Source organism: Cupressus sempervirens, chromosome 3 (assembly GCF_028749045.1).
Source record: "Cupressus sempervirens isolate cs-2001-9-10 chromosome 3, ASM2874904v1, whole genome shotgun sequence".
Classification (NCBI taxonomy): Eukaryota; Viridiplantae; Streptophyta; class Pinopsida; order Cupressales; family Cupressaceae; genus Cupressus; species Cupressus sempervirens.
In genome coordinates this window covers 30,608,741-30,622,198 of record NC_143120.1, presented here as the reverse complement: position 1 = coordinate 30,622,198, position 13,458 = coordinate 30,608,741, and positions in this window count along the sequence as shown.

Here is a 13,458-nt window from a genome sequence, read left to right as displayed (position 1 = left end):
TTCCTTATCCAATTACCATGCTTATCTATTTTAAGACATAATTATCCTTATTTTAAAAGTCTATAATTATCCTTATTTTAAAAGTCTATCTCATATTTTCCCCTTTCCTTTATCACTCACGTCCTATTTTGTTCCCCTCGCCCTTCTGTATTTGTCCCTACTAAATATATTTTAGCATCTCTCTCTCTCTCTCTCTCTCTCTAGATAATCTATAAAATGTTATCTACTACCTACTCTTTCTATATTTTCTCCTTATTTTCCCTCTTTCTCTACCTCATTTCTCCCACCTTGTTGCCATTGTCTCTTATCTACCACATATAATTACTCACTCTCTCTTTTTCTCTCCTTCTCCCTCTCCCTCTCCCTTTCCCTCTCTCCTTCAATAAATTAACCATACCTTTTCCATCCATCTCCCTAATACACACATATACACATATATATCCCCGTAACTACTCTCTTTTATTGTCTTCCTTTATTTAGCCTCTATTTCTCTCTTTAACACATCTCTCTCTCTCTCTCTCTCTCTCTCTCTCTCTCTCTCTCTCTCTCTCTCTCTCTCTCTCTCTCTCTCTCTCTCTCTCTCTCTCTCTCTCTCTCTCTCTCTCTCTCCCTCCCTCCCTCCCTCCCTCCCCCTCCGTAACTACTCTCTTTTATAGTATTCCTTTATTTAGCCGCTATTTCTCTCTTTAACACATCTCTCTATAGCACTTTATTAGCTCCTTACACTCTTTTATAGTCTCTCTCTCTCTCTCTCTCAATAGTCTATTTTATGCCTTAATTACCATCTTTCCTTCTTCACTATATATCTTTCCTCATCATCCATCTTACTCTTTGCTTCATTTATTCCCTTCTCTCATTCTCCTATTTCTCCTCACCTCTAATTATATCTTACCATTAATTACTATCTATTTATACCTCTTATCTTTTAACCACCCCCCCCACTCTCTCTCTCTCAAACACACATTAACATTTGTCCCCTTTAAATACCTCCAATCTCTACCTCTTGTCCTCCCCCTCTCATCCTTCCCCAATCACCATGCCTATCTATTCCAAGCCCCAATTACTATCATTTTAAATTTCCATCTCATATCTTTCCCCCTTCCCTATATCTCTCTCTTCCTCATCTCTCTCCCTTTCACCCCATGCCCTCCATACAATCTCTCCTCCCTACTAAATATCTATCAACATATCTCTCCCCCTAATTACTCTCTCTCTCTCTCTCTCTCTCTCTCTCTCTCTCTCTCTCTCTCTCTCTCTCTCTCTCTCTCTCACACACACACACACACACACACACACACACACACACACATTCACATGTGTGCATGCACGAACACTCATAAACATGCACATGTGTGCGTATGTACACGCACCCACCAATGCATGTGTGAACACAAATATGCACGCACTCATACACCCATACCCACACCCACACACATGCGCACACACACACGCACACGCATACGCACGCCCATAGACATGCATGCACATACGAATGCATGCACACAAACAAACACACACACACACAAACATATGCACATGCGTGTGTGTGGGTGCACTTGCATGCACGCATAAACATACACATGCACACACACACACACACACACACACACACACACACACACACTCATGCACCCACACACACTCCAATGTGGACCCACAGACCCCATTAAAGTTTCTTCCTATAAATACCTTCTCTCTCTACATCATGTCCTCCCCTCTCTTCCTTATTCAATTACCATGCTTATATATTCTGAGACATAATTATCCTTATTTTAAAGCTCTATCTCATATTTTCCCCTTTCCTTTATTACTATCGTCATTTTTGTTCCCCTCATCCTTATGTATTTGTCGCTACTAAATATATTCTACCATCTCTCTCTCTCTCTCTATCTCTCTCTCTCTCTCTCTCTCCTCTCTCTCTCTCTCTCTCTCTCTCTCTCTCTCTCTCTCTCTCTCTCTCTCTCTCTCTCTCACACACACACACACACACACACATTTTTCAAAGTATATTTCTATCTTATATGTCTCTCACCTGATTTACCCTATTTCAATATCTCCTTATGTCCTCTCACCATATTTAAATCTCCATTTACCCTTAGTTTGTACCTCTTCCTGGATCAAACCCTCCCCATTCTCTCATATGCCCCCTATAATTACTCTCTCGCTCTCTTATTATAATTATCCTTAATCTTGACCTCTATCTCATCCATCTACCTCTTTCCCTTCTTTTCCTCACCTATCCCCCTCCCATAATCTTATTAGCCAACTATAAATTTTTCCCACCTCATATCTTTTTCTCGCTGTCATGCATCATAGCCATATTTATCAATTCTAAGGGATGATTCCCCCCCTTCTCTCTCTCTCTCTCTCTCTCTCTCTCTCTCTCTCTCTCTCTCTCTCTCTCTCTCTCGTATTATCACCATCTTTGTATACGTAAGTGCTAATTATCCTCTTTCTTGATCATTATCTCAATCCTTCTCTTTCTTCTCCTTCTCTCTATATCTTTCCCATTCTCCCATTCTTACCATTTATTCCCCTTCATAACTATTTTTTTTTATTTCATCTTATTCTTGTTTTCACTGTCATGCATCATAGCCATATTTATCAATTCTAAGCCCTAATTATCCTCCTCCTACAATTTCTTTTCCTCATCTTTTCCATTCTCACAATCTCCTCCCTATGTCTATGACGTGCCTCACAAACTATTTACATTATTCTTAGTGCTAATATTCCTCCTCATAAATAAAATTAGTTGTATTTACTTTTAGTGTGAGAATTTGATTTGGTTTAGAATAAGAATAAATTTTCTTTTCAAAAAATAAAATATATACAAAAATGTTAATATAAATTATTCAAGGAATGCTAAAACAACAAAAAAAAATTGTAAATTTGAATGTGGTACATTTTTTCAAATGAAGATAATAAAATATATTTTCTACCATTTTTACCCTATTTCTTTTTTATTTACTATTAAAATATTTTTAAAATGGTAAAATGATTTGATTATTTATTAAAAAAAAATTTAATATTTTTCACTAATTAAAATGAAAAAAATATTATTATTTTTCAAATATCTTAAAATTTAAAATAATTAAAAATCTCTATAAAGAAATTACCTATTGTATTTTCTTCCCTTTCTTCATTTTTTATGTTACCTTATGTACTTCACCTCTCACTTAGCTATCAATAACATTTTAGAGTCAAACAAAATTCTTTATTATTTGACTTTCAGTCTATGATTAGTTTCACCATTTCAAACACTACTCTTGTGTATTCAAATAACAATCTTACTCTTTGTAGAGTCTCCATTTGAAAACAGAACCAAAATCACAAGGGTAAAGTAAATTCCTTCAAATACGCTCCCCACAGATGTATTTACAAAGATGTCATGATTTTTAAAGAATAAAAATAAATAAAGATTTCCATTAAAAATCGGCAATATGAAAAGTCATGGCTAAGTGGAGCAAGAAAGTTAATAATAATGGATGGCAGATGTAAGATTTTAAAGATATTACTACAGCGACCATGAAAGCCTAACTGAAGCCTGGTTCAATGCTCAAACTGAAAACATCTTCACCTATCATTGTTCTTGGACAGCTGGTCTTGCGTCTTACCTGCACAGAAATCCTTTTCTATGAAGATCTTTAATTAATAAAAAGAAGAACCTTTATTGAAAAGACGGTACCAAAAATAAAGAGATTTATTAAATAAATAATATGAATTAAATCAAACTGTGAAGGCGCTGCCCCTTACCTTTGTTGTAGCTGTTCGAGGAGCGTTTGTGAAAATTATGTAGTCGTACTGTGAAAAGGAACCTTCAACCTTGTAGTTTGAGCAGGGTTTCCAAAAGAAGCTGCAATTCATAAATACTTGATTTCATGACCATAAATATAAGTTCTTGGCCATCGATTTTATCTTCAAGATAGCCTTCCAATCTGTGGTGCAGACTTGGAAGTTGTAACGGAAGGTAAGCAAAATCAAATTTAAGTGTTAAAATTTTCAAATTGAACATAAGGAACCATAAATCGTAGATTGAACATATAGAAATAAGATACTTTACCTAAATCTGGAAAACAAAGGCCTGGTGATTACGATGGGTTTTAGTTTGATTCTCCAACCCTTTCTTCAAAACTTTTTAGCTCTCCTACCCAATGTTTGTGTCCCCTTTTCAAGATTAGGTAGTTCCATTCTTTCCTGTATGTAACTGACCCAATACATGAGAACCATAACTTCTTATCTGTTTCATATAAAAAATTCTTTGACAAATTGAAATTTTAAAAAATAAAAAATTAAAGCGAAAAATTGTTGCACGGATGAGGGGGGTCTCTTATGAGACTGAAGTAGCCTCTTGGCTAAAGAATATCTTTATGAAACTATCAAAAAAATAACTCCTCATCCTGATTAAATGCATCTTTTATTTTTCACATTTTTCTCTCCCCTTTTTTGTCACAATGGCAAAGGCTCAAAACATGAGTAAAAGTTAGTCAAGTGAAAACAACAATGTTAACTACAAATACCTTCAAAGCTATCAGATTTCCACAATTCATGTAAATTGTTCTATTAGGAATGATTGTGTAAGTTGATCCATCATTAGGATGCAGGAGAGTAAAGGAAAAAATGAAAAATAGATTACTGACCAAGGAGAGCATGAGGAGAGGGAGTGGCACGCAAAACCAGGCTGACAAGACTAACAATTAAAACAAATTAAAAAGAAGCAGGAGGAAAGGACTAAACAAAGGAAAATACAAAAACACAAGGGAACAATGAAAATAAGAAACAAAAAATATTAATAATTTAAATAAATAATAAATAAAATTAATAACAAATAATAAATAATAGATATGCAAAAATAAGAATTAAATTGAAAATTGAAAATGATAAATAATAAATAAAATGAAAAAATTGAAAATTGTAAGAATAAAAAGAAAAAGAAAAAGAAATAAAAAATAAAAATCCAAAAGATGTGTGTGTGTGTGTGTGTGTGTGTGTGTGTGTGTGTGAATGAGTAAAAAACTATACATATATAGGTTTATGCATGTATGCATATATACATACATATATACTCGCGTATATATGTGTGCATATAATATAAATACCCATACACACATTTTAAAAAATATATATATATATATATATATATATATAGATATATATATATATATATATATATATATATATATATATATATATATATATATATATATATATATATATATATATATATATATATATATATATATATATATATATATATATGACAATGCAACAAAACAAAAATAACAAAGAAAATATCAATGCAACAAAACAAAAATAACAAAGAAAGTATCAATGCAACAAAACAAAAATAACAAAGCAAATATATATATATATATATATGACAATGCAACAAAACAAAAATAACAAAGCAAAAAACAATGACAACAGAATAAAATTAAAAATTGACAAAAAGAAAAAGAAAATGACAAGAGAATAAAAAAATGATAAAGAAAAATACAAAGACAAAAAAGAAAATGACGCAAGGAAGAAAATGTGGGAGAGGGGGGTGTGATTTATTTTTCATTTTTTCCTTGACTCTCTTGCATCCTAGTGATGGATCTTGTAGTATGATCTAAAACATTGATGACAAAATAACTTACACAATCATTCCCAGAAAACTAATAGAACAATTTACAAATACCTTATTGTACCTTTCCTTCAGAATTGGAAACTCCTCCTTCCTATCAACAATTGCTCCCTCGATGTGAGTGCACAAACTATCACACTCAACCAATTTGTCAAAAGACTTCATCAAACCCAACCTATCTTCATATTCTTATGCATCAGTTACAATGTGAATGTTATGCTCTAACTCAACTTTAATCATATCCTTCATTGGCCAGAAGGCTTTGATCAAGTCTTCCCTTTCTGTTGTTGCAATACCTCTGCCCGAATCTCTCCAATTTTGGTTCTTTACTTCCCATCTCTTTTCTTGAATATATTATAAGTTTATTTCGGGCTCATTTATTTGTCTCAATCTTCTCACTATGACCTTTGAAGTTATCAACTCTAGCAAGCCACCAAAGATAGCATTAGTAATATATATATATATATATATATATATATATATATACACACACACACACACACACACACATATATATATATGTATATACATACATACATAAATGTATATACATATGTACGTACATACATATATGTATATACATATGTATATACATATATGCATATATATATGTATATATATATATATATATACACATACATACATATATGTATATACATATGTATATACATATGCATATAGATATATATATACATATGTATATATATATATATATATATATATATATATATATATATATGACAATGCAAAAAAATAAAAATAACAAAGCAAAAAACAATGACAATAGAATAAAATTAAAAATTGACAAAAACAAAAAGAAAATGACAAGAGAATAAAAAAAAAGGATAAAGAAAAATACAAAGAAAAAAAAGAAAATGACGCAAGGAGGAAAATGTGGGGAGGGGGGTGTGATTTATTTTTCATTTTTTCCTTGACTCTCTTGCATCCTAGTGATGGATCTTGTAGTGTGATCTGAAATGTTGATGACAAAAAAACTTACATAATCATTCCCAGAAAACTAATAGAACAATTTACAAATACCTTATTGTACCTTTCCTTCAGAATTGGAAACTTCTTCCTATAATTAAGTTCTTCTTTCCACATAATAACACAATTGCAAATTAACAGGTGGGAATCCTAAACATAAAAATGAATAACAACGGGAATATAGAGAACCAAGAAATAATACGCGAGAACCCTCAATCTTCCAATGAATTGTTACTCCAAATCTTGCAAGAAACACAATTAAAGTTAGAAACCATGGAAAGAAGGATGAGTGAAATGACAGCCCAAATGGGGTAGAACCGTGAGGAAGTGCAAACTACATCTACTTTTAGAGTAGAGACATAAGTCCCTAAACGTAACAAAACCCCATCCCATAAGCGATTAGAAAAACAAAAGAAGAAAGAAATAGTGGTTGATTTATCAGCAGACATAAAGAAAATAAAACCACCTAAGTTTTCTAGTTCTGAGTTTGGAGAAGAAGTAGAAGCATGGTTAACCAAGATGGAGCAATATTTCGATATTAGAAATTTCTCTAAGACCTCAAAGGCAGTTTGGGGGATATATCATTTCACCAGAGAAGCTGCAACCTAGTGGGGAAACGCTAAGTTCGAGCAAAACATTAAAACCATTGAAATCACCTGGGAGAAATTTGTGAACATATTTCAGAGACATTGGCTTCCTCAGACCTCCTATGATCAAAAGCATTTAGAGTTTTAGAACTTAAAACAAGGAGACATGTCAGTACATAAGTACTGGGAGAGGTTCACATGATCACTTAAATGCATGCCACCTTATTAGCAAGACACCAATCTGAAGGTGAGAAAAATTATCATGGGGTTGAATAATAGGATAGGAGGAGCTGTTGATGTTCTTGCTCCCCGAACCATGGAAGAGGCCCTAGAAAAAGTTGTTCAACGAGAACACAAGATCAGAAAGGATGATTCCATCTTAGACAAAAAAAGGAAAACTACCTAGAATTCAGAAGGTGTTGACTTTGGACCATAGAAAAAATAATTTAAGGATTATAAGAATAATAAACCCAAATTTAAGAGTGGTGGAGCAAGGGATGTGAAAAGTAATTTTTACATGAATAAAAACAATAGGAATAATGAGAAGAAGGGACCACCAGGAGGATGTTTTAACTATGGAGGGAATCATTATATGAGGCAGTGCCCCAATAAACCCAACATTAGCCAGCCACAACGTCCACCTTTGCCATAGCAACAACAAGCCTTTCAACATAGGATTCATGCAACCCTAGATAATAGGCAAGTAGAGCAGTAGATAGGGCCCATTGAAACTCTGGGTAAGATTTACGAGAACCATGTGTCCATACGAATTGATAATGGACCATTTGAATGTTTTATATCACCTAGATTGTTAAGTAGTTTCTTGAAAATATCTAGTTATATAGCAAAACCATGGACAGTCGAGTATGCTAACCAGTCAAGGGCTAAGGTGGAGCAATGCCTATTTGAAGGTCAGGTTGACTTCCCAAATTTCTCTACGGAATTGAACTTATATGTAGCACCACTAGGGTCATACAACATTATCATAGGAATTAATTGACTCAGTGAACATAAGGCCAAAGTGGACTATCTAGCCAAAACTATACACTGTATGGATGATCAAGGTAGACCAACAAGCATTTTAGGGATTAAAAATGAAATTAGATCAAAATAGATTTCTACAATGCAACTTAAGAGATATGGTAGGAAAGGTTGTGAAATTTTCACAGTTAGGATTGAGGATACAAGGGAATCTAAAGCAACCACATATGGGGATTATTACATTTATGAAGATGGAGAAATTAGGAAAAAGTTAAAAGAATGCTTCGAAGAAAAATACCCCTATTTGAAGAATTATCAAGATATGTTTCCTGAGGAACTTCTTGGACTACCCCCTTCCCAGGCATTTGATTTTACCATAGACTTGATACCAGGAGTGGAACCCATATCCAGAGCCCCATATAGAATGACAACCACAGAGTTAATGGAGTTACATATTCAACTATAGGATATGTTGGATAAGAAGGTGATTTGACCTAGTGTCTCACCATGAGGAGCCCCAGTGCTATTTGTAAGGAAGAAAGATGGAACCATGAGACTATGTATCGATTATAGGATGCTTAATAAAGTCACCATAAAAAATCAATACCCATTGTCGAGAATAGATGATCTTTTTGACCAAATGAAAGGTGCGACAGTATTTCCAAAAATTGATCTAAGATTAGGATACCATTAGCTTCGAATCAAAGACGAGGATATACATAAAACTGCATTCAGAACTAGATACGGACATTATGAGTTTACAATATTGCCTTTTGGGTTAACCAATGCCCCAACAGCATTCATGAATTTAATGAACAATATATTTCAGGATTGTTTGGACAAGTTTGTATTAGTCATTATAGATGGCATTTTAATATGCTCTAAGAATGAAGAAGAACATCAGAGGCATTTAGAAATAGTTCTGAAACTTGAATAAGAGAACACAAGCTATATGAGAAACTATCTAAGTGTAATTTTTACCAAAAGGAAATTCAATATCTAGGGCACATTATATCAGCTCAGGGTATAACAATAGATCCATTTAAGATAAAAGTGATTAAGGAATGGTCCATACCTAGAAATGTATCCAAAGTTAGGAGCTTTATGGGGTTAGTTGGGTCGTACAGAAAGTTGGTCAAAGATTTCTCAAGGATAGCCTATCCAATCACTTCACTTCAGAGGAAGGGAAAGAAATTTATTTGGACAGAGAAGTGTCAATTAGCTTTCGAGTTTCTGAAAGAAAATTTGACTACTGCACCTATTGATCCACAAAAATAGTTCATAGTTATAATAGATGCATCTGGAGAAGGATTAGGAGGGGTATTAATGCAGGACGAATAGGTCATTGCTTATGAATCTAGGAAACTAAAAAATTATGAACAAAATTACACACCCCATGATCTTGAATTAGTAGCAATAGTGCATACCTTAATGCTAGACAAAGAAGGTGGTTGGAATTTTTAGCAAATTATGAGTTTGACATAAGGTACATTAAAGGTAAGGAAAACAAGGTGCTTGATGCCCTAAGCTGGAGAAGACACATTTCAGTGATGACTACAGTAAACTTCAAGTTGAGGGACCAAATTTTACAACATCTAGAGCATGATGAGTTTTATACAGCAATCAGCTTGGCTCTTATTAGAGACCCACAAGATCCTAAGTATTTAGAGTTTAGCTTAGAAGAGGATGGATTATTAAGTTATCACTATATAATCTATGTGCCTAACAACCCTGAACTCCGAAGACTAATTTTAGGTGAATATCACTCAGCTCCATACTTAAGACATCCGAGAGTAACGAAAATGTTATCCAATATAAAACCTTTGTATTTCTGGAAGGGGATGAAAAGGGAAATAATCAAGTTTGTAGCAGGATGCTTAGAATGTCAGAGAGTAAAGATAGAACATTGGTACCCAATAGGTTTGTTGTACCCAAATGAAGTACCCGAGTGGAAGTGGCAGGTAATATCCATGGATTTTGTACAAGGGTTACCTATGACCTTGAATTGACACAACACTATCTTGGTCGCAGTTGACAGATTGACTAAGGTTTCTCATTTCATACCAAGGAATTTATCTGATGGAACACCCAAAATTGCTCATAAGTTCATAAAAGAGATTTTCAAGTTACACAGAATTCCAGAGAAGATTATTTCAAACAGGGATGCTAGGATAATTTCCAGATTCTGGCAAACATTATTTATAGCTTTGCGCACCAAATTGAATATTAGTTCAGCCTATCATCCTCAGACAAATAGTCAGATCGAATGAGTAAATCAAGTATTAGAGGATCTCCTAAGAGTATATTGTATGGACCGGTAGTACCAATGGGAAACATACTTACCCTTGGTAGAATTTGCATATAATAACTCTTATCAGTCCACCATTAGGATGGCTCCTTTTGAAGCTTTGTATGGTTGTAAGTGCAAAACTCCAATAAGTTGGAATTGATTGGAAGATAGAATCATTATCAAGCCCGAAATGCTTCAAGAGATGGAGGAGCAAGTACTTCAAATTGGTCAGAGATTAAAGGAAGAAAATGATGGGTAGAAGAGTTTTGTTGATGCTAAAAGAACACCCAGAGAATTCTTAGTAGGGAATAAGGTGTTATTAAGGGTTAAACTTCAAAAAAGTACTATCAAGTTTGAAAAAAATGCTAAGTTAGCCCTGAGATATGTAGGACCCTTTGAAGTTTTGGAGGTTGTTAACCCAATGGCGTATAGGATTGCTTTACCACCAGTCCTTGTCAAGATGCATGGCGTCTTCCATGTGTCTTATCTTAAAAAGTATGTTACTCACCATGAACATATGATTGATTGGAAATTACTACAGGTGCAAGAGCCAAGAGTGGTAGAGGTAAGACTGCTCAGAATACTTGAGGTATGTAAGCTACGCTTACAAAATTGAGAAGTAACATAGTGCAAGGTCTAGTGGGATCAATATATAGAAGATAATGCGACCTGGGAGTATTATCATGATATTTTTCAAAGATATCCCTATCTTTTCTCTAAGATTGAAAACTGAATACTTCTTTTCTTTTCATATAACTAACTAAGTACTACTTAAATTAGCTATTATTTTCATCGAGGATGATGAAAAATCTAAGGGAGTGGGTATGTTACATCCCAAAGTTTGCCCTAAATTTAAATTTAACTTAGCCATTGATTTAATGAATCAATATCATGTGAAGTAAGTTAGTTAATTATAGTCATTGTATCATTTTATTTCTTCCTAATCATGTGAAGTGAGATGGTTAATTATAGTTGTTGTATCATTTTATTTCTTCCTGATCATGTGAAGTGAGTTAGTTAATTATAGCTGTTGTATCATTTTATTTCTTCCTGATCATGTGAAATGAGTTAGTTGAAATATATATGTTGTATTAACTGATAATGAGATATTTTCATGAACATGTGAAATGAGTTAGTTATTCTGATGTTGATGAAATCTCTAACGGTCATGAGATGATTTTGAATTAACAATTAATAAACCTTGAATTGATGTCTTGGTGAGGATGTTGTTTTGAATGATTATAGGAAGAAGACTAAAGAGAGGGGAAGCATTGCTAAACGAGATCATCGGAAGGGGATGGTCAAATAGTCTGTCATCTGAATCGATAGGTTTGACCCAAGACCACTCTGGCAAGGATACTAGATTTGATAACATGATGCATTATGGAACACGCATGAGCTATTAAAAGAACAATATAATAATCAATTAAAAATTTAAAACTATAATTCATACCTTTGAAGAAATTATTAATGAATTCATTATTTAATTATTATTATTCATACTTAAATTCGAACATATGTACATAAAAATAAGGTGACAACAATAAATTATAAGCTATAATTTAATGGTGCCACTTTACCAATGCGTACACATGAACGTATTTAAAATAAACAATAATAATGAAATAATAAAATCAAACTTTCCAACTTCTTATTCTTTTCCTCACTTTTCCTTCTTCTTTTAAAATTTTGAATTGTTTTTGCATTCAAAAAGTCTCTTTATAACCGATGGCAGCCGAAGAGCCAAACACAATCTTTTTTATAGAATCTCTTGATCGAGTTTCAGGATATCTTTTACCTTTCATCCTTCTTAGCCATTCAAACTATTTGCAAATTTTGAGAGTAGAAAGACTGTATAACAAATCTGATTGAAACCATCGTTATCTATCTATTCCCACACACACACACACACACACACACACACACACACACTTGTGGTTTACCAAGCAAGGAGTGAAGCTCACTGCTTCTAGCCAGAAAGAATCTGCACAGGCAGTCACCTAAGAAACTCTTGAGTTTGCTTCCCTGTATTTTTTTAATGTAATCTTTCTATTTGCCAAGTCTGTCGTGGATTAAAAAAAGCATAAAGACCAAGTTCTATAGCCGTCAACCATGAATGTAATATTCCTTGTTAATACACCAGTCAGGTATTCTATGAATGATAAATCCCTTGTTTTGATATCAATACATTACTAGCCGGACTCAAGGGAATGATAAACATATTATCAACTATGGTCTCTATCATTTATATATGTCATTGATGTTATTAAATCAAGATTGTGTATCAATCATGCATATCTCAGATCAGGATTTCTTGCATTCAAAAATGAAAATGATATCATGACACTAAGGAATTCACTAGGCGATGATGCCATTATCAATGAAGAGGTGTAAATCAATGTTGTGAATATAAACTCATGAGCACCTGCGAATCACTGACATGATAGCTTGAAAATGGTGAGGAGATGTAGAGAGTCTGCACAAATAAGAATGGAATTAGATCAAGTAAATGAAATACTAAAACTAGAATAGCTCATGCACGTCCCAGTTATGCAAAATGTTGTCAAGTTGAGTGGTGGAGATCAGGTTTCTAGACCCAACTTGAAATCCTTGGCCAGGGTAGAGATTAGGCAGATATGTCGAACATGTGATCTTTGTTGATTGTCCAAATGCTTTAGTTATTTTGGAGAATAACTATTGGGACTTCAACCCACCTGATTACTCTGATGGCTGGGCTTATGAACATCCCAAGCTAGATCTTGAGGTAGGGAGGGTCATTCTATTAATTAAGAATATGTGGGGATAAGTAATGGTCCATGGTTGGGAGGTTAAGCCTATGTCAATGCTTCTCCTCTCACCAATACCGAGGCTTGGACAATGAGTTAAAGGAATTCTTTCATTTATACTATATGTTTCTTTCACTTTTAACCCCTGAATGAATAGATGGTTATTTTCACTTCAAGATAGAGAAAAACATTTACTTTATGTTA